This window comes from Gossypium hirsutum, chromosome A08 (assembly GCF_007990345.1).
Source record: "Gossypium hirsutum isolate 1008001.06 chromosome A08, Gossypium_hirsutum_v2.1, whole genome shotgun sequence".
Classification (NCBI taxonomy): domain Eukaryota; kingdom Viridiplantae; phylum Streptophyta; class Magnoliopsida; order Malvales; family Malvaceae; genus Gossypium; species Gossypium hirsutum.
In genome coordinates this window covers 17,032,010-17,055,711 of record NC_053431.1, presented here as the reverse complement: position 1 = coordinate 17,055,711, position 23,702 = coordinate 17,032,010, and the positions used below count along the sequence as shown (strand labels likewise).

General features: G+C 35.8%; 2 non-coding genes across 2 annotated transcripts; both read right to left on the bottom strand.

The window, feature by feature from the left end:
• Positions 1-20,549: 20,549 nt before the first annotated feature.
• LOC121205729 (small nucleolar RNA R71) lies at positions 20,550-20,656 on the bottom strand. Its single transcript, XR_005900804.1, has one exon. It is a non-coding gene; the product is annotated as a small nucleolar RNA R71 (small nucleolar RNA).
• A 2,373-nt stretch (positions 20,657-23,029) lies between these two features.
• Positions 23,030-23,136, bottom strand: LOC121205676 (small nucleolar RNA R71). The gene has a single exon (XR_005900752.1). It is a non-coding gene; the product is annotated as a small nucleolar RNA R71 (small nucleolar RNA).
• Between the last annotated feature and the right edge of the window lie 566 nt (positions 23,137-23,702).

Genomic DNA, 23,702 nt, shown 5'->3' with positions numbered 1-23,702 from the left:
TTTCTATAACAAGGTCATTGGGATTACTCGTTCGAGCTAAATCCCGTCTGTAACAAATGTAGGACCCTATTAGTTTTGGGAAAGCGCATATAATCATCGAAATTCAATATTCAATCGGGACTTAACCCTTTATCACCATTTCAAGCATGTATCAAATTCTCCATCATAGCATACAAGTAAAGCACATCAACATAACTCACATTACATACAAACACAACATTCAATTAACATAATTTCATACTCGATTAAATTACATGAACTTACCTCAACACTTGTTCGCGTAAAAGTCTACTAATCTTAAACCTTTTCTTTTCCTCGATCTAACCTTGAATTAGTGTTTTCTGGATTTATATAAATGAATTTAACCATCATTTTAACACATTTCATATTTAAATGGACTCAATTTACGTCCTAGGCAAAATTACCATTTTGCCCATAACTTTTCCATAAATTTTAATGTTGTCCCTAGGCTCGGAAAATGAATCTTATGCAAATTACTCCCTATTCCAAGCCTAACCAAAGCTCCATTACAAATTTTATAGCACATGTATTCATAAAATTTTAGAATTTTTCATTAAATTTTACAAATTTTCATTTTAGTCCCTAAATCATATTTTTATTAAAATCACTTTGTAAAAGTTGTTTATCTATAAAAAATCTTTCATTTTCTATCATGAATTTCTAATTTCCAGCATATACATCCATGAACCATTTTCATACATTGATAACTTTCAAATTAATGCCTCAAATAGAGAGATTAAGCTATCCCGGTTTCAAAAATATCAAAATTACTAAAGACATGACAAGGAAACTTACCCAGTTAGGCCTTGAAAGTTTCTTTTCTCTCTCCTAGGGTTTCCATAGGATTTTAGGTTGAAGATGATGAAAAATAAGATAATATATTTTCTTTTCATCTTTTAATTAATTAAGTATTTTGCTATTTCCAATTTAGTCCTCCCCTTTTTCTATATTTCCATGGATGAGTCACCAAGAAAAATCTACATACTTTTCTTAATAGTCTAATTATCATATAAGGACCTCTAGTTTTGATTTCCATTGCTGTTTGATCCTTATAGCTACTAGAATTCAACTTTTGCATTTTATGCGATTTAGTCCTTCTCGTAATTAAATACTTAATCGATAAAATTTTCATATCAACATTTTAACACGACATGCCTATTATAATACGGACCAAATAATGAAATAAAAATAAATCATATTTTCAGATCGAATTTGTGGTCCCGAAACCACTGTTTCGATTTCACTGAAAAATGGACTGTTATAGAACTAACTTCTCGTAGCCAGAATTCACATTTACTGAATTTAGCATACAACTATTTCTTATGTAGAATTTGCAATACAATTCTCAGATGCTCAGCATGCTCATTCACATCCCGAGAATAAACCAATATCATCAATAAAAACAACCACGAACCTGTCTAGATATGGTCTGAAAATTCTGTTTATCAAATCCATAAATACCACCGAGGCATTAGTTAATCCGAATGGCATCACCAAAAACTCATAATGCCCATATCTGGTTCTAAAAGTTATCTTTGGCACATCCGAGTCCTTTACCCGTAGCTGATTAGTAATCAAATCGTAGATCAATTTTCGAAAATACAGTGACACTTTTTAATTGATCTAACAAGTCATCTATATGAGGCAATGAGTACTTATTCTTTATTGTGACTTTATTAAGCTGTTTGTAATCAATGCATAATCTCAATGATCCATCTTTCTTTTTTTAAAAACAATACCGGTGCACCCCATGGCAAAAAGCTGGGTCAGGCAAGCCTTTTATCAATCAACTCTTGCAACTGTACCTTCAGCTCTTTCAATTCTGTAAGAGCTATTCTATATGGTGCTATAGATATTGGCGTCATCCCTGGCACAACGTCTATAGAAAATTCCACCTCTCTAGTTAGAGGTAAACCAGGTAGTTCTTCTAAAAATACCTCAAGAAACTCACAAACAACTGACATCGACTGGATTTTCAACTCTGATACTTTGGTATCCAATACAATAGCAAGATAAGCTTCATACCCCTTTTTAATATATCTTTGTGTTGATATTGCTGAAATCACATTAGACAACCAATCTAGTTTCTCAGATTCAACTCGGAGTAACTCACCATTCTGACACTTCAATACAATGTATTTATGCTTACAATTTACCACTACATCATGTTGGGTTAACCAATCCATTCCCAATATTACATCAAATTCATCAAAAGGTAACAACATTAGCTGGAAAACAATAACCCTCTAACATCAATGAACAATTTTTACAAATTTTATCCACCATAAAATGCTAACCCAAGGGGTTTGAAACTTTAACCACAAATTCGGTGAATTCAACAATCATATTTTTGACAGACACAAATTTTGTGCATATATATGAGTGCGTGAAACCAGGATCAATTACAACAATAATATCAGTATCAAGTAGAGAGAATGTACCAGTGATAACATCTGGTGCCGAAGCATATTTCCTTACACGTATTGTATATGTTTTTGCCGGAGCTCGAGCCTCAGATTTAGCTGTTGAATCTTTTGCAGCACTACGAACCATCGACATTTTTGGAATACCGTGGTAGTCTACCCTTGAGTCAGGATTACTAGGCTTTAGGGTCTATTCAATGTCTTTCTCAACCCTTTTTGGGCAATCCTTAAGAAAATGGTCAAGAGAACCACATTTAAAGTAAACCCCACTTCTCATCTGACACTCTCTGAAATACAATTTATTATAGATATTGCATCGTGGTTTGGGGTTTCCAACACTCCCAACACTAGTTGTTAAGAGATATGAAGACCTCGGGTTAGTACGTTTAGAACTTCATTCCTTTCCCAAATACTCCCTTGATGTAGCAAAATGCTCATGAAAATTCTTGGTTTTCTTTAAAGTAGATGGTTGCGCCTTGTTCATAAATCTCTTGCTCGTAACCCAAGCTTCTCTTTCCGCTTGCCTATTTTCTTTACTTAATTCATCGACCTTGTGTACTCGTTCAGCCAACACCATGAATTCTCTTAATTACAGAATTCCAATTAACAACTTGATATCTTCGTTTAGCCCTTCTTCAAAACGTTTGCGCATTTTGACTTCAGTCTGAATCCATTCACTAGCATACTTGCTCAATCTAACAAATTCTAGTTTTTACTCAAACACTGTCATATTTCTCTGTTTGAACTCTAGAAATTCCTTCTTTTTCTGGTCCAGGAATCTCTAACTAATATACTTCTTTTTAAACTCTATTTTGAAAAATTCCCATGTAATATTTTCCCTTGGTACCACAGAAGATATGGTTTTCCACCAATTGTAGGCTGTATTTTTCAGCAAGGATACCACACATTTCAGACATTCAACTGGTGTACATGATAACTCATTTAGAACCCGAATAGTATTTTTTAGCCAGAACTTAGCCCTTTCTGGATCGTCATCGACCGTAGCCCTAAATTCTTCAGCCCCATATTTTCTAATTTTATCTACTGAAACCTTGCCAATTCTAACAAGTCTAATATCATGTGGCGTTTCATCATGTTGTGAAGCAGGTGGGGGAGGTTGTTGAATAGTAGGGTTTGTTCTCATATATTCACTAAACCATTCATCCATCAATTCAAAGAAGGCTACTTTTGTCGCCTTACTTCGGCCCTCAGATACGGGCCTTCTACTAGATGCAGCTCGTTGAACAGAAGCTTGAGCAGCACTCTCAACTTCTTCAGTCTTGGCTCTAGCTTGGTTGGAAGATATTACTATATGAAAATACATTTAAAAGTGGTAAGGAGATATCACACTATCATAATTTATATAATGGCATGTATAGCTAGACTCGTACTCGCTACGTTAGTCCGAGTATCGGTTAAACCGTCACTCTGATACCACTAAATGTAACACCTCTAACCCGAACCCGTTGTTGAAACAGGGTTTCGAAGTATTACCAAAACATTCAGAACATTTTACAGAAAATTCTTATAAATTACTATTCATTTACTGAGATCATTCAAAATGTCCCTTAATTAGACCCTCGAAGTTCCATACGAGCATTAGAATCAAGTCGAAACTTAATCAAAAACTCATAAAAGTTTTCGCGACATTTCAAAAATTTTCCAAGGTATAGGGCTCACACGCCTGTGTGGTCTAGGGACAGGCTCGTATGGTCAGGCCCTGTACTACACATGCCAGTGTTCCTAACCCGTGTAACTCTTTGACTTTTAAAACATGAAGAAATTGAAGTCACACGGAAAAATCATACGCCTGTGTGCTAGGCCGTGTGAAGAATTTTATTATTGAAATTTAGGTACAGTTTTCACACGACCGTGTAACACGCCCGTGTCCAAGACCGTGTCAACCACATGGTTGAGACACACGCCCGTGTGTCTGCCCGTGTGCCCAATTCTGAGCCTTATGTTTCTCATTTTTAAGATGCTGGGGACACATGACCAGACCACGTGCCCATGGAACAGGTCGTGTATCACACACGGCCAAGACACACTCCCGTGTGTCTACCTGTGTGGACAAAATAAAGCCATTTCCTAGCCTCATTTGTAACAACTCATTTTTGGGTCAAATTAGAACAATGGTTTCGGGACCACAAATCTGAAGTAAAAATATTTTTTTACTATTTCTTTAAGGTTTACAACATGATAGAATAATTGTGTGAAAATTTTGTTAAGAAATGTTATCGATTGTGTACTCAATTTGACTAGAAGGACTAAATTGCAATAGGTGCAAAATTGAGTTCTATAGGTTAAAGGTAGTAAATTGTTATGAAATTCTAAATTAGAGGTCCTTAAATGGTCATTAGACCATTATAATTTATGATGAATAAAAATGGACATGGAGTAGGTAAAATTTCAAAGTTTAAGTGAGGGGTAAATAGGTAATTTGGCAAATAAAGCCAAAATAACTAAATAAAAGATGTCATCTACTTCAATTTAGTCCTTTATAGCCAAAATCTTGGGGGAAACCATAGCTAGGGTTTTAGCCAAGTTTTCAAGCTTGATTGTAAGTCCGTTCTTGTCCTGTTTTAATGATTTTTATATTTGTAAGATCGTTGTAACTTGATTTAGCTATTTCAAGGTCTAATTTTAAGGAGTAAAGTCTAAAATTTTACCCATGTTAAATATCTTTGTATTTTGATGTTTGATGGTAGAAAATGCATGTTTGTTGTTAGTTAAACAATGTTTGTAAAGTGATTTTTAATAAAAATAATAAATAGGGACTTATTTGTAAAAGTCTATAAAATGTGTGGAAAAGAGTGAAAAATGAAAAATGTAGGTTGTTATGGGTACAAATCATATTCCGCTAGGCTTGGGTTGAGATAAAATTGAATGAAATTCATTTTACGAGTCTAGGGACTAAATTGTAAAATGTTGAAAAGTTAGGGGTAAAAATGTAAATATTGCCATAATGTGTTTTTGGGATGAATTGAATAATGGGATGATTAAATAAGTTAAATGTGGTATTATAAATTAAGAAAAATGAAGTTCGGGTCTAGATCAAGGGAAAAATAAAGTAATTGATGAATAGATTTGGCCGTTTTTGTAACCGAGGTAAGTTTGTATGTTAAATAAGATTTACTTTAAATGTATTTTAAATGCTTTAATTTATGCATGAATTGTGTAACCGACCTTACGGACACATTTGACAACAATTTGGCAAGCGAGAAATCCCAATCGAACCTTAGGAATAGATTAGGATACAAGTGACATGTCACTAGGGTTTTATGTTATGTGATCCGGGTGCTGGTCCTATACGTTCTACTAGTAGCTGAGTATACCGGCATATGTTGCGGTTACTTGACAGCTTGTGTGAGCAACACCGATTAGTTACGTCTTGACTGACAACTTATGTGAGCAGGCCCGTTGTTACTCGAGAGCGAGCATATATGTGATATGAGATAGAGGTAGCAATGGCTACATATATGGCACCTTGTGTTCAAGGTTTCCTGAGTATCTGAATTTATTATTCCGAGTGGTTTATTGGGTATGACAAGGATAAAAATGTGTATGAAATTATTTCGAGATGGTATAGGTATGTACTTAAAGCTTATGATTATTAATTCGTGATATGACGGTTTTAAGGTAAGTTTGTGATGGTAGTGATTTTTGATCATGAGATTATGGAAAATTACATTGCCTTATGTTATATTACTTGCATGTCAATGTATGGTAAGTTTTGCTTATTTCTTTCATATGAGCTTACTAAGCTATAGAGCTTACTCCATTTTATTTCCATCTTTTATAGTGTCACCAAGCTAGCTCAGGTTGGATATCGTCGGAGATCGTCGTAGATCGTATCACACTATCAAACTATTATTTTGGGTATTGATGATTTAAACATTTTGAGAATATGGCATTTATAGAGACTTGGTCATTTTGTTATATGTGTCATTATGAATTTGGCCAAATGTATTGGCTTGTAATTGTCAAAGGCTTGATGTGGTGTTTGGCCATGTAACTTGGTTTATTTTGGTTGAATTGGTTGTAAGCTTATATATATTTATATATGCATGCATGTGCAATGATCTCTTGTGTGATATGGTTTATAATTGCTTAATAAATGGTTGAATGTGGCTTAATGGGTTTGTTGTTGAATGATTAAGATTGACTCATTGGTATGCTAAGAAAACTAAGTAATATTGTGCATGTTATTGGTAGCCATTTTGAAACTTATAGAATGTGAGTTGGTATGATTTGATGTTGAAAATGTGTTGAATGAGGATAATGAAATGACATGATTTCGCCTTGTTTTGTGGATGTTTGGTTGCCTAAGTATATCATGATCTATGCCATTGAACTTGTGTGTGTGTAGGTAGAAATGAGGGTGACAAATGGCTTGGTAAATAGTCTTTATTTTTTCCACACAGGTAGACACACTATCTGCCCCATGGGAATGTGTTTCGACCGTGTATCCCCTACACCTTAATTTTGAGAAACAAAATGCTTAGAATTGAGCACACGAGCAGAGACACGGGCGTGTGTCTTAGCCGTGTGAAGGACACGGCCTCAGGCACGGGCGTGTATCCCGACCGTGTGAAGTCTACACCTATTTTATGAAAATTTAATTAACTATACGACCTAGTACACGGGCTTGTGACTTGGCTGTGTGACTTCAATTTGTTCATGCTTTGCAAAACAGAGAGTTACACAGGTTACGGACACGGGCGTGTGTGACCACACGGTCTGCCCACACGGGCGTGTGATGCCTGTTTATATTAAAATTTTTCTAATTTTCATAAAAATTTCCTATGTTATCGATTTAGTCCCGAACCACTTCCAAAGCATGTTTTGGGTTCATAAGCTAGCATTAGGGACTTTATGTTTGAATGCAAATGGTTTTAATTTGGTCAGAAATTTATGACTCGAAATTGTATGTTTGCTTATGATGTGAGTCTGGTAATGCCTCGTATCTTGCTCTGGCATTGAATACGGATAAGGGGTATTACATTTAGTGGTATCAGAGCTACGATTTAGTAAGTAATAGCCCAGTTTAGACCTTAGTCGGAACAGTGGTTTTAGGACCATAAATATGAGTCAGAAAAATATTTTAATATTTTTTTGTGTTTACAACATGATATGTGATATGTGTGAAAATTTCGTGTGAAAATTTTATCGTTTGTGTGCTCGATTTTATAAAAGGACTTAATCACGTAAAATAAAAAAGTTGCTTTCTATAAGTTAAAAGTGTCTATTTGCTATAATGCATTATTTGTGGGGTCCTTATATTGTGAATTGACCTTTAGCTTAATGGATGGACAAATATGTCCTTAGTTAGTGGATTTTTAATGTATGTTATTAAGGGTAAATTTGGTATTTGATTATTTAAGCTTAAATAATTAAAACAAAAGTTAAATTAAACTTCATTTTCATTCATCTTGGCCGAATTTGGTGGACAAAGAAAACATAAAATTCATTTTAGGGTTCGGAACTTCTCTAGCTTGATTGAGGTATGTTTTAAGCTCAGTTTTTTATGATTTCTATGTTTTTGTTATCGTTGTTTCGTGTTTTAGCTAGCCCATGCTTGAATTTTTGAAATGGTTGTGAATTTTGTGATTTGCCATTGCTGGTAGCTTGAGTTTTATGATGTTTGATGATGAAATATGAAAGCTTAATGATAGATATTAAAGTTTTGTAAAGTGAGGTTTTTTTGATGAAAATGTCTACATAGGATTAAATTGATAAAAGTGTAAATTGAGGGACTAAATTGTGAAATAAATGTGAAATATGGGCTGCTAGAGACCTATATGAAATTCGGCTAGGCATGGGTTTTATTTAATTTGTGAATTTTGTGTTTTTATGAAATAGGGACTAAATTGAGAAAATGTAAAATGTCGGGGGCTAAAGTGCAAATTGCTCTTTTATGTATTTTTGGATGAATTTGAGTAAATATGTGATTAAATAAGTTAATTTATATTAATTTAGATCAAGAAAAGAGGAAATCAGATTTGGATCGGGGGAAATTAAAAGTGGTCGAATAGCCGTTCCAGTCCGTTCTTCTTCGTACGAGGTAAGTTGATAAGTAAATAATTATTGTTAAATCCATATGAAAATGTATTTAATTGTAACGAATTGAATTTTAGTAACTATATATGTGCATGCCGAATTGATATAAGTATGGAAGAAGTAACTACAAGCTTGAAATGATCGAATTACAACGCCCAAAAGTCTCGTATGAACCATAAGAATAGTTACGATACATATGTCATAACACAGGATTCCGATATGTGATTTCGTGTAAGACCTCATCTGGAACGTTGGCATCGATATGAGATTTACGTGTAAGACTATGTCTAGGACATTGGCATCGTATATAATTTCGTGTAAGACCCTGTCTGAGACAGTGGCATCGATATTTGATTACATTTAAGACCTCGTCTAGGACGTTGGCATTGTATGAGCTTTTTGAGCTATCCGAGTATCCTTATTGATTCTGAATGGTTCAACGGGCAATGTTGAGTTAAGATCGAATATGAAATCGAGCTGAAGGATTCAGGTATGTGCGAAGTTAAATGTTTATGAAAACAAGGTAAGTATAGTACTTGAGATGATGATATGAACTATGCAGGTTAAAGGTGTAATCATTATGTACATGAGATTGTTCATATTCAGCCATGTTGAAATAATCTTGCTAATGTTCATTTAATAATTTATTTTCTTATGACTTACTAAGCTTTTAAAGCTTACTTTACGTGTTCTTTCCATGTTTTTAGATCATCGAAGCTAGCTCAGACTCTAGGATCGTCGAGAAACATCATTGCACTATCGATCATCTCATTGGTATTTTTGGAAGCTTTGTATATATGGTATATGGCATGTATAGCTAGTGTCATCTTCATATGTTTTGAGTTGTGATTTTAGCTATGTGGTTTGGCTTGTAAATGTTGATGTGAATTTGGCCATTTAATTTGGCTTAAGTTATGTGTTTGATAAGTTAAATATATGATGTATATAATGCCTTATATGTTAGCTTATTTGGTGTGATGATGTATTGGTTAGTTTGATTAGTTGTTAATTGATGTGCTTATGCTTGAAAGCTAGCATATTGTGGTTTGATTTGAGATGACCATATGGTATATGTTGAATTATAAAATAGGTAATAAGTTGATGGATAAATACATTTAGTAGTTATGTATGTTTGATGTTTTTGGCATAGTGAAATGGTATGTTTTGGTTGTGGAATTGAGTAATTGAAATGATTGATATTAGATGGTATAATATGTGATGAATTGGCATGTTTTGGCTGCATATATATGTTTAGAAATGGTAAAATTTGATGTGGTTTAGGTATGCTTGAGGAGGGTGAGAAATGTGACTTAAGCCAAGTCTATTTTCACTCCACAGGGCTGAGCACATGGGCGTGTGGCTCGACCGTGTGTGACACATGGCCTTGGTACACGACAGTGTGTCCCTTGGGGTACCCTACGATTTAAAGTCGATATACCCTACATTTTTGACACAGCCTAGACAGACAGGCGTATCTATTGGTTGTGTATGGCACACAGGCTCGCACATGGGCGTGTGGTCGGCCGTGTAACCCAAGTCAGTAACCTCCCTAATTTTCCCACGGCCGTGGCACACGGGCGTGTCCTTGACCGTGTGGTGCAAGTCAGTATGTATGCTCTGTTTTCACATGGCTTGCGACACGGGTGTGTCTAGTAGCCGTGTGAGGCACACGGCTTGTTACACGAGCGTGTGACCCTTATATCTTTGAAAATTTTCTATGTTTCTCAAAGTTTTTGAGTGTTATTGGTTTAGTCCCGAACCCCTTCTAAGCATGTTTTAAGGTCTCATAGAGTCTTATAAGGGACATTGTGAATGTTTTGAATGAATTTCGATTATGAATGCTTAAGTGTATGTGAATGAAATGTGTTATCCGATAATGCCTCGTAACCCTATTCCGATGACGGATATGGGTTAAGGGTGTTACATAGTAGATTCTCGGACTAACGTAGCGTGTGTGAGAGTCTAGCTATACATGCCATATATAATTTGTGATAGTGTGACGACTCCTGGTAATTTAAATTTTTTTTTCATTAGTAAATGGATCCCAACCGAGAGGTAGCTGACAATGTTGAGAGTAATGCGGCGGCTCCGGCCGAAGGGACAACGCCATTTGAAAGCAAACATGTAACGGTTAGTCAGGGAGGAGAGGCTAGAGAAGCCTTCTTTTAAAGGATGAATGAGTGGTTTGCCTAGTTTGTTCGAACAAATCCTACTATCCAACATCCTTCACCCCCACCTAACCCCCAACTAGTTCCCGTAGCTCCCTAAGCTGTGGCATTGTTAAGGTTGAACAAGCCTCCAGTTGATAAGATTCGAAAACAAGAGGCTGAAGAATTTAGAGCTAATGTTGACGATGATCCTGAGAGGGCAGAGTTTTGGCTTGAGAACTCTATCAGGGTATTTAATGAGCTTTGTTGCACACTGAATGAGTGCTTGAAATGTGCTATATCACTTCTAAGGGACTCAGTATACCAGTGGTGGAATACTCTTGTATCTGTCGTACTGGAAGAAAGAGTTACCTGGGGTTTCTTCCAAGAAGAGTTTAGAAAGAAATGAATCAGTCAACGGTTCATTGATCAGAAACACAAAGAGTTTTTAGAGCTGAAACAAGGCAGTATGTCTGTGACTGAATATGAGCGAGAGTTTGTTGGGTTCAGTAAGTATGCTTGGGAATGTATTTCCATCAAGGCTATCATGTGCAAGAGATTCGAAAATGGGTTGAATGAAGATATCAGACTGCTAGTCGGGATTTTAGAGTTGAAGGAATTTGTTGTGCTAGTCGATCGAGCTTGCAAGGCCGAAGATGTAACAGTCCAATTTCGGAGAAATCAGAACAGTGGTCTCGGGACCACAAATCTGAGCCGAAAAATAAAATTTATTTTATTTTATTTTATGGTCTATATTATTATAGACATGTCATGTGAAAATTTTGATAAGAAAATTTTATCGATTATGTGCTTAATTACGAGACGGACTAAATCGCATAAAATGCAAAAGTTGGATTCTAGTAGCTAGAAGGATCAAATAGCTATGAAATTCAAAACTTGAGGTCCTTATGTGGTAATTAGACCATTAATTAAAGTATTTAGATATTTTGGTGACTCATCCATGTAAATTTAGAAAAAAGGGCAAATACTATATTGGAATTCAACTAAATTAGTTAATTAAAAAGATGAAAAGAAAATAAAAATCATATTTTCTCATCTTCTTCCCCAAAATAAATATAGAAACCCTAGGAGAGAGAGAAGAAACTTTCATGGCCAAATTGGGTAAGTTTCCTTGGCCCGTTTTTAATAATTTTGATGTTTTTGAAATCGAGATAGTCTAATCTATCTATTTAGGGGACTAATTTAAAAAGTTATCAAGCTATAAAAATTGGGTCAAGGATGTGTATGCTAAAAATTTGAAATTTATGGTAGAAAATGAAATATTCATGATAGATAAATAACTTTTACAAAGTGATTTTTCGTGAAAACTTTATTTAGGGACTAAAATGAAAAATGGTGAAAATCTATGGAAAATGCTGAAATTTTTGAAATGTATGCGCTGTAAAAATTGTATGTATATCTCGGCTAGGCTTGGGTAGAGGGTCGAATTTCATGAATTTCATTTTCCAAGCCTAGGGACAAAATGATAATTTATGGAAAAGTTAGGGGCAAAATGGTAATTTTGCCTAGGATGTAAATTGAGTCCAATGAATATGAGATGTGTGAAATTGAGTAAAATTTACTTGTATAGATCCGGATAGACCGAATTCGGAGCTAGAACGAGGAAAGAGGAAAATGTCGGATTAGTAGATTTTACATACACAAACATTTTCGAGGTAAGTTTGTGTAACTAATTGTATATGTTTTTATGTTGAATTTAATTTTGTGTTTGTGAATAGTATAAATGTCATAAATATGTGAAATGATCACATACTCCTTGTAGCCCGATAAATGAAAATCCCCTATCAATAATAATGCTCGATAAATGGTAAATGATAAAAATGTTACTTATATGCTTGAAATGAATGTAGAATGTATCTATTTGAATTATATGTATGATTTAGATGTAGGAAATAATCACATGCTAGTTAATGTTTGAGAAATGTTAAATATCGTTTGTATAAAGGAAGAATCGATGGATAAATGTAATTTCCTAAAATAAATGAGGTCCTGCATTTGTTGCAGAATGGATTTAGTTCGGACGAGTAATCCTAATGACTTCATTACAGTAAGGATTTAGCTCGGACGGGTAATCCTGATATAAGTCCTCTCGAGCATATGTTATGGATTGGATTTAGCCTGGATGAGTAATTCAGATCAAGCTCTTTAGAGCATATGACATAAAAGGATTTAACCTAGACTGGTAATTATGTTGTATACATGTATAGCTCGAGAGTGTACTATCTGAAAATTGTACCTTAAGGGTACTATTGGACATGAATTGATGGATTCTGATTTGTACACCTTGAGTGTACTACCTGTATATCCATCGATATTTCAAATAAATTCAACGGGTAAAGTTCTGACAATGGCAAAGATGAATTTAAAACAAATTAACATGGAATGATACATATGATAAGGAAATATGACATGAGAAGAATATTACATGAAATACAAGAAGATGATATTTGTATATAGAAATTACTTGATGAGAATCTTCATCCTTGATCATAGACCTGTACACCTTGAATGTACTACTACTTGTGTGACCTTAATACTCGAATAAAATGAGTAAAGTCCTGATATGCAATGATATGAACTCGAAACGAACTACTAAGAAGCTATACTTGTAATAATAAGAGATGGTCTATACATGTTAAATGAATACATGTTGTGAAAAGCATATGTGCATGAAAACTTGATTGTTGTTGAGCCCCTACATGTCTTGATGTTACTATGAAATATATGACTAACAAGGCCAATGAGGATGTGTGTAGGGCTTGAGGTCAAAGTGGTTGAATATGCCTTACTTAGTTACCTAAAATAGAATGAATGGCAAGTTAAGTACCATGTTATACGAACTTACTAATCATTTTATGCTTACTCTATTTTATTTTCCCCTTTTTTAGAGTAAATCGAAAGCTCGTTGGGTTGGAAGCTTGGCGGAGATCACTCACATTATCCATCAGCCTATGTCAGTATATATATATACACACATATATATATGGTAAATCAATTATGATTGTAATGGCATGTATAGGTTATGTTGGCCATATTGGCATGAAAATGTAAATGATGCTTGTAATCTAGCCATTGTGATGGCCAGTAATATTCTTTAATATACTTGTAATGTCAAACTATGGTAGCTATATATATGTTAAGTAGTTGATCAAATCATGTTTAATACATGGATTGAACTAAGGTAATATTGTAGGCATGTATGCATGAAATGATATGCCATGATGAATGATAGAATTTGCTTGATATGAATGCTTGAAATGGTTGGATTGCACTTGGTATGTTTTGGTGTAGGAAAATGGTGAATTTGGGTGAGAAATGAAGCTAGAAATGACTTTATTTTGTCCACATTGGCAGACACACGAGCGTGTGTCTTGACCGTGTGTGACACACGACCTGGTAATATAAGCATGTGGTTAGGCTGTGTGTCCCCTGCACCTTAATTTTGGGAAACAGAATGTTTAGAATTGAGCACACGGGTAGAGACGTAGGTGTGTCTCAGCAGTGTGTGCCATATGGCCTAGAACATGGGTGCGTGTCTTGGCCATGTGAAATCTGCACCTAATTCGAATTGAATTAATTAACCATACGGCTTAGCACACGGGCATGTGGCATGGCCGTGTGTGGAAGTCAGAGTGTTACACGGGGTCGAACATGGCCTCCAACACGGGCGTGTCCCAGGGTCACACAGGCGTGTCCTTTGGACCACATGGGTATGTAGCCCTGCACTTGAAAAAATTTTGAAATGTCGCAAAAAATTATTAAAGGTTCCGGTTAAGTCCCAACTCGATTCTAATGCTTGAATTGGACCTCAAGGGTCCAATTACAGGACATTATGAATAATATCGGTTAATGAATAGTAACTTGCATGAATTATCTGGCAAATGTTCTCAAAAATTTTGGCAATGCTCCGTAACCCTATTCTTGCGACGAATACGGGTTAGGGGTGTTACAGAAGAGCTGAGTAAAGAAAAGAGACAAGCTGAGTTTGAGGCTAGAGATTCAAGAAAAATACAAATGAATATGTCATTTCAGTCTTCGTCAAAGAAATTGAGGGATTTGTATACTCGTTCAAATGCTTCAGCTTGGAATCACAATAGAGATCGTGGGAAGCAATATTCAAGTTCTAGGGCCCAAACTACATCAATAGCGAGTGTTGGTAATGCTAGATCTAATAGACCTGAATGTCAACACTGTAGTAGACGACATCCCGACGAATGTAGGATGAATAACCGAGCTTGCTTTAAATGTGGTTCCTAAGATCACTTTATTCGAGATTGCCCTGAAATGATTGAAAAAGATAATTTTTAGAATGCAAAACCGAGCAACACTGCTATTAGGGGGAGGCCACTGAGAAATACTGTAAATGGTAATAGTAGCAGAGGTGCAACGAAAGATTTACCTGTGAGATCAGATGTTAGAGTACCTGCTAGAACTTACGCTATTCGTACTTGCGAAGATGCGTCATCCCCTAATTTTATCACTAGTACATTTTCTCTCTATGATACTAATGTATTTGCATTAATTGATCCTGGATCGACTCATTCTTATATTTGCATGAATTTGGTATCTAGTAAGAATTTGCCTGTTGAGTCTACTAAATATGTGATTAAGGTGTCGAACCCCTTAGGCAAATATGTCTTAGTTGATAAAGTTTCCAAGAGTTGTCCTTTAATGATTTGGGGTCACTGTTTTTCGGCTGACTTAATGCTTTTACCGTTTGATGAGTTCAATGTAATTCTTGGAATGGATTGGTTGACTCTACATGATGTCGTAGTGAATTGCAAACTAAAGATTATTGAAATTCTTCGAATTGAATTGGTTGAGTCGGGTGAGTTGCCAATTGTGATTTTGTCGATGTCGGCTCAGAGGTATGTAAGAAAAGGGTGTGAAGCTTATCTTGCATATGTACTGAATACGAAAGTGTCTGAATTGAAGATTAAGTCTGTACCAGTAGTTTGTGAATACACGAATGTGTTTCCAGAAGAGTTGCCTGGGTTGCCACCGATTAGAGAGGTTGAGTTTACTTTTGATTTAGTACTGAATTGAGAGAATAGAAGTTTCAGTTGCAAGAGTTGATAGATAAGGGTTTTGCGAGATCAAGTTTTTCCCCTTGGGGTGCTTGAGTGTTATTCGTCAAGAAGAAAGACGGATCCATGAGACTTTGTATAGATTACCGTTAGCTTAACAAGGTTACAATAAAGGGCAGTAGTGTCATCAAAGATAGACTTGAGATCAGACTATTATCAGTTGAGAGTGAAAGAGTCGAATGTGTCGAAGACCGTGCTCAGAATGAGGAACAGGGATTATGAATTTCTTGTTATGCCGTTTAGGTTAACTAATGCTCCTTCAATTTTTATGGACTTGACGAATCGAATTTTCATACCGTATTTAGATAAATTTGTGGTTGTTTTTATTTATGACATTCTGATTTATTCTTGAGATGAGTCTAAGCATGCCGAACATTTAAGATTTATATTACAGACCTTGAGAGATAAGAAATTGTTTGCTAAATTCAGTAAAAGTAAATTTTGGCTCCGAGAGGTCAGATTTTTGGGACACATTGTTTCAGCAGAAGGTATACGAGTTGACCCAAGTAAGATTTTGACAGTTGTCAATTGGAAACCACCGAGGAATGTATCCGAAGTAGAAGCTTTTTGGGTTTGGCTGGTTATTATAGATGTTTTGTTATAGGATTTTTAATGATTGCTACACCTATGACCAGATTGTTACGAAAAGATGTGAAATTCAAGTGGTCTGAAAAATGTCAAAAGAGTTTTGAACAGTTGAAAGCATTGTTGACTGAGGCACAAGTGTTAGTGCAACCTGAGTCGGAAAAAGAGTTTGTGATTTTCTGTGACGTGTCATTGAACGGTCTTGGTTGTGTGTTGATGCAAGAGGGTAAATGATAGCTTATGTTGAGATAGTGGAAACCGTACGAGAAGAATTATCCGATGCACGACTTCGAATTAGTTGCTATTGTGTTTGCTTTAAAAATTTAGAGACACCATTTATTCGGTAAGAAGTGTCTCATCTTTACCGATCGCAAGAGTTTGAAGTATTTAATGACTCAGAAAGATTTGAATTTGCGACAATAAAGATGGCTCTAGTTATTGAAAGATTATAAGTTAGTGATCGACTATCACCCTGGGAAAGCGAACGTAGTCGTAGACGCTTTAAGTAGAAAGTCTTTGTTTTCTCTGAGGGCGATGAACACACAGTTAGCGTTATATGATGATGGATCGATTTTGGCAGAGTTGAAAGCTAGACCGGTGTTTCTTCAGCAAATATGCGAAGCTTAGAAAGGTGACAATGAGTTGCAAGCTAAGAGAGTTCAATGCAACTCGAATAGTGATTCAAAATATTAGATTGGATCCGATGATTGTTTGAGGTTCTGTGGAAGGATTTGTGTATCGAGAGATACTGAGTTAGTTTAGAAAATTCTTCATGAGGCACATAATGGTTGTCTATCTGTTCATCCTGGGAGTACGAAGATGTGTAATGATTTGAAGGAATTGTATTGGTGGTGAGGCATGAAATGAGACATTTCAAAGTTTGTAACCAGACGTTTGATTTGTCAACAAGTGAGAGCTGAACATCAAGTGGCTTCAGGCTTACTTCAGCCTATGACTATACCCGAGTGGAAATGGGATAGAGTTACGATGGATTTCGTAAAGGGGTTACCTCTGACTCTGAAGAAGAAAAATGTTGTATGGGTTATTATTGATATATTGACGAAATCGGTTCATTTTATTCCAGTACATACCGATTATTTACTTGATAAACTAGCTGAATTGTACATTGCTGAAATTGTTAGATTGCTCGGGGTGCCTACTTCTATTATTTTGAATAGAGATTTGTGGTTTATGTCGCAAGTTTGGAAGAAATTGCAAGAAGTGTTGGGTACGAAGTTGAATTTTAGTACTGCATTCCATCTGTAAACCGACGGTTAATCTGAGAGAGTGATTCAAATTCTCGAAGATATGCTTCGCTGTTATGTTTTAGAGTTTGAAGGTAGTTGGGAGAAATATCTACCTTTAGTCGAATATTCTATAACAGTAGTTTTCAATCGAGTATTAAGATGACACCGCATGAAGCATTGTATGGCCGCAAGTGTCAAACTCCGTTGTATTAGATCGAGCTTAGTGAGAAACAGATTCACAGGGTTGATTTGGTTAGAGAAACTGAAGAAAAGTGAAAGTAATTTGTGATTGTTTGAAAGCAGCTTTGAATTGACAGAAATCGTACACGGATTTGAAACGGAAGGATATCGAATTTCAGGTTGGTGATAAAGTGTCTCTGAAAGTGTCTCCGTGGAAGAAAATTCTTAGATTTGGTCATAAAAGCAAGTTGAGTTTGTGTTTCATTGGGCCGTATGAGATTATTGAAAGAATAGGGATAGTGGCATATTGACTAGCTTTTCCATCGGAATTAGAAAAGATCCACAATGTATTTCATATGTCAATGTTGCGACAATATCGATTAGATCTATCATGTGTAATCTCCCCAATAGAGATTGAGATTCGACCGATATGACATATGGTGAAGAACAGATCAAAGTGTTAGCTCGAGAGGTTAAACAATTGAGAAATAAAATAATAGCTCTAGTAAATGTTTTGTGGCAATGACACGGGGTCGAAGAGGTTACGTGAGAACCCGAGGAAGCTATGAGAAAAAAGTACCCTAACCTCTTTTCTGGTAAGATTTTTGGGGATGAAAATCCTTAAAGGGGGAGAGTTGTAACAACCCGTTTTTGGGTCAAATCAGAATCGTGATTTCGGGACCACAAATCCAAAGCAAAAATATTTGTTTTACTATTTCTATAAGGTCTACATCATGATAGATGATAAACCGTAATTTATACATATTTTATATATATTTTTATCCTATGCTTAGCATATTTTTGGATGAATTATCCTTAGATTTGGTGAATTCGATGGTCCTAATCCTTTAATCTCATGTTTTATACTTAGGTGAGCATATGAGAGTAAAAAGAGCGAGAAACGGGCCAAAAATGGAGAAAATGGGTCAACATGGGAAATCAACATTGCCTGGACTTCCTCACATAGGTAGTTCACACACCCGTGTCCATTCAACAGACTCGAACACGGTTTGAAGCAATCGCACACGGGCGTGTCACACGGTCGTGTCCCTATCGAGCCCAAGTCTAGTCCTATTTGGAAAAGGCCACTCTTGAGGGTTTAGAACCAAAAAGACACACACGGAGTAGGAGGTAAGGAATTACTCGAAGAAAGCTGATTGATCCATCTCAGAAGCCCGATTATCCTTCAAGACCGAAGATCTCCCTTCAATTTCCTTCAGGAGTTTTTGAGTTTTCTTTATGTCTTGTTATCATTATTCTTCTAAGATGTTTTCTTTTACACTTATGAACTAAAACCCCTAAATACCTAAGGGGAAAGAAACCTAAGATGAATCTTGTTATTATTTTCTGAATTATATGATAAATATTTAACTTGTTCTTAATTATGAGTTCTTAATTCTTGCTTTAATATTCTAGGATATTGATTCACGTATTGATGTGCTTATTCAGAGGAGCAAAAGTCCCTGTCTAAGAGTAGATCTAGCATAATTAAGCGGAGTTGATTGCACGCCTAGACATAGGGTGACACAATTTTGCCGGATTAGGGTGAAACCTAATAAAGGAATCCATAGATAGAGTTAATGCAACACTAGGGGTTTTAATTAGAAAGAGATTTCAATTAACCTACGGTTAGATGTTGTTAGTCTCGGGAGAGATAATAATATAACTTAGGGATTTCTACGAATCAAATCAAATGAATAAATCGTCTAATTCAGAGTCAATAACAAGTGAAGTCTAGGTGGATTTTTCCTTTGGGTATTGTCCAAATCATTCAGTTTTCCCAAAAGTTATTTCCCCAATTTACTTTCTGTGCATTCTTAGTTTAGTAATTAGTTTAGATAAAACAAACCCCTTTATTTATTTTTAGGCTAGATAATAAAAAGAAAGTTAATACTAGTACTTTTAGTTCCTTTGGGTTCGACATCCTAGTCTTTCCATAAGCTATACTACTGTTCGATAAGGTGTGCTTGCCTTTGTCGTGATAATAATTAGTTTTCAGGAACGGACATTCATAAATTATAAAACTTATCGCGATTTGTTCACATCAAGTTTTTGGTACCGTTGCCGGGAACTAAGATATTAGAGACACTTAATTTTTATTACTTTAGCCATTTATTCTATTGCAATTCAAATTTTATTTTAGTTTTGTTAATTTTACTAAATTTTATTTTTCCTTCTGGCAGGTTTTTATAGTTTATGACTAGAAGAAACCTGTCGGGACCATTACTTTTTGATAGTGAGATAGATCGCACAACTCGAAGAAATCGAAGAGAAATAAGGTGAAGCTTAAGATACACAGAGGAAGGGCAAGAGGACGATATTCCCACCACGACCGAGGAGATGGATGAAAATCAGGAAAACCCACTACCTTCTGCAATTGCTGCTGATCCAGTAAATCAGAATCCTGCTCCACGCACTATGTATGATAATGCTAAACCTAATTTAACAGGAACTGAGTCAAGTATAGTTAGGCCTGCTGTTGCTGCAAATAATTTTGAACTGAAACCTAACACGATTCAAATGATACAACAGTTTGTTCAGTTTGATGGTTTGCAGGACGAGGACCCAAACACTCATTTGGAAAATTTTCTAGAATTCTGCGACACTTTTAAAATCAATGGCGTTTCTGATGATGTCATTTGCCTTCAGTTATTTCCCTTTTTGTTGAGGAACAAAGCTAAACAGTGGTTGAACTCGTTACCACGAGGGTCAATCACTACTTGGGAACAAATGACTGACAAATTTTTACTTAAATATTTTTCGCCGGCTAAAACGGCTAAGTTAAGGAATGATATTTCTACTTTTGTACAGATGGATCTCGAAACACTCTATGATGCATGGGAGAGATACAAGGATCTTTTGAGAAGGTGCCCTCACCATGAATTACCACTCTGGCTACAGGTTCAAACTTTTCACAATGGCTTGAATCCTTCGACTAGACAGATGATTGGTACAGTTGCTAGTGGGACTATCAATAATAAGACACCTGAAGTGGCTTACGAATTTATTGAAGAGATGTCGCTGAATAATTATCAATGGCAAGTCATAAGGACAAAGCCAAAAAAAGAAGCCGGTGTTTTCAACCTCGATGCGGTTACTATGCTATCTAACCAGGTAGAACTTTTAATTAAAAAGATTGACGGTTTATGTGGTTCTACTCAGGTAAATCCAGTGATGAGATGCGATGCAAATGGAGGAGGAGTACACGCAGAATATCAATCTGATAAACTGTAATTTATACATATTTTTATCCCATGCTTAGCACATTTATGGATGATTTCTCGTTAGATTTGGTGAATTCGATGCTTTTAATCATTTAATTTCATGTTTTATACTTAGGTGAGCATAGGAGAGTAAAAAGAGCGAGAAACGGGCCAAAAACGGAGAAAATAGGCCAACATGGGAAATCCACACGGCCTGGACTTCCTCATACGGGTAGGCCACACTGCTGAGTCCATTTGGCAGAGTCGAACCACGACTCACACGGGCATGTCACGCAGGCGTGTCCCTGTCGAGCCCAAGTATAGTCCTATTCGGAAAACGCCACTTTTGAGGGCTTTTAGGCATTCTAAAGCCTATTTAAACACCTGAGGAGGCACTTAGAGGGGACACACATGGAGTAGGAGGCAGGAATTACTCAAGGAAAGCTGATTGATCCATTTCAGAAGCTGGATTCATCGTTAAGACTGAAGATCTCCCTTCAATTTCCTTCAGGAGTTTTGGGTTTTCTTTATGTTTTGTTATCTTTATTATTTTGAGATGCTTTCTTTCATAATTATGAACAAAACCCCCTAAATACCTAAGGGGAATGAAACCTAAGATGGATTTTTTTATTATTATCTGAATTGTATGATAAATATTTGACTTGTTCTTAATTTCTTAATTCTTGTTTTAATATTCCAGGATATTGATTCAAGCTAATGCGCTTATTCAGAAGAGAAAAAGTCCCTGTCTAAGAGTAAATTTGTCGTAATTAAGTGGAGTTGATTGCATGCCTAGAGATAGGGTGACAAGATTTTGCCAGATTAGGGTGAAACCTAATACGGGAGTCCATAGATCAAGTTAATGCAACACTAGGGAGTTAATTAGAAAGAGATTTCAATTAATCAACCTAGGGTTAGACGTTATTAGTCTTGAAAGAGATAATAATATAACTTAGGGATTTCTACGGATCAAGTTAAATGAATAAATCGTCTGATTCAGAGTTAAATAACAAGTGAAGTCTAGGTGGATTTTTCCTTGGGTATTGTCTTAATCAATCATGTTTTCCCGAAAGCTTTTCCCAATTTCCTCTCTGTGCACCCTTAGTTTAGTTAATTAGTTTAGATAAACAAATCCCTTAATTTTTAGTTTAGATAATAAAAATAAAGTAATTACTAGTACTTTTGGTTCCTTTGGGTTCGACAATCCGGTCTTGCTAAAGCTATACTATTGTTCGATTGGTACACTTGCCTTCATCGTGATAATAGTTAGTTTCAAGAACGATTAATTATAAATTTTTAAAACCTGTCACGAATATCACGTATTAAGTTTTTGGCGCCATTGCCGGGGAACTTAAGATATTAGGAACACTTAATTTTTATTACTTTAGCCATTTTACTTTATTTGCAATTTAAATTTTTATTTTCTTTTCTAATTTTCTCTTTTATTTGCTTCTGACAGGTTTTTCTAGTTTATGACAAGAAGAAACCCGTCAGGACCATTACTTTTTGATAGTGAGATCGATCGCACAGCTCGCAAAAATCAAAGAGAAATAAGGGAAAGCTTAAGATACACAGAGCAAGAGCAAGAGGACGATATTCAAACCACAACCGAGGAGATGGCTGAAAATCAAAAAAATTCGCTACCTTCTGCGATTGCTGCTGATCCAGTAAGTCAGAATCCTGCTCTGCGCACTATGTATGATTATGCTAAACTGAATTTAATAGGAACTGAGTCAAGTATAGTTAGGCCTGCTACTGCTGCAAATAATTTTGATCTGAAACCTAACACGATTCAAATGATACAGTAATTTGTTCAGTTTGATGGTTTACAGGATGAGGATCCAAACAATCACTTGACGAATTTTCTGGAGTTTTGCGACACATTTAAAATCAATGGCATTTTTTTATGATGCCATTCGTCTTTGGTTATTTACCTTTTTATTAAGGAATAAGGCTAAATAGTGGTTGAACTCGTTACCATGAGGGTCAATCACTACTTGGGAACAAATGACCGAAAAATTTTTACTAAAATATTTTCTGCCGGCTAAAACGGCTAAATTAAGGAATGATATCTCTTCTTTTGTGCAGATGGATCTAGAAACACTCTATGATGCATGGGAGAGATACAAGGATCTGTTGAGAAGGTGCCCTCACAATGGGCTACCACTCTGGTTACAGGTTCAAACTTTTCACAATGGCCTGAATCCTTTCAACTAGACAAATGGTTGACACAACCGCTAGTGGGACTATCAATAATAAGACACCTAAGGATGCTTATGAATTTATAGAAGAGATGTCACTGAATAATTATCAGTGGAAAGTTATGAGGACAAAGCCAACGAAAGCAGCTGGCGTTTTTAACATCTATTCGGTCACCATGCTCTCTAATCAGGTAAAAATTTTGAATAGAAAAATTGACGGTTTTCTTGGTTCTTCATAGATTCACCCAGTAATGCAATGCAATGCAAGTGGAGGAAGGACGAGCAATTTAGAATACTCACATTATGACCACATCATGGAAAATGAGCAATTAAATTATATGGGTAATGATCTTCGAACTCAAAATAATCTTTATAGTAACACTTACAATGCGGATGGAGGAACCACCCAAATTTCTCATAGGGAGGCCAAGGGAATTAGAGACCACCACCACCTCGAGGCTTCTAACAACCACCTTACCAACAGGAAAAGAAGTCGAACCTTGAGAAGATGCTAACAAGTCAAAAAC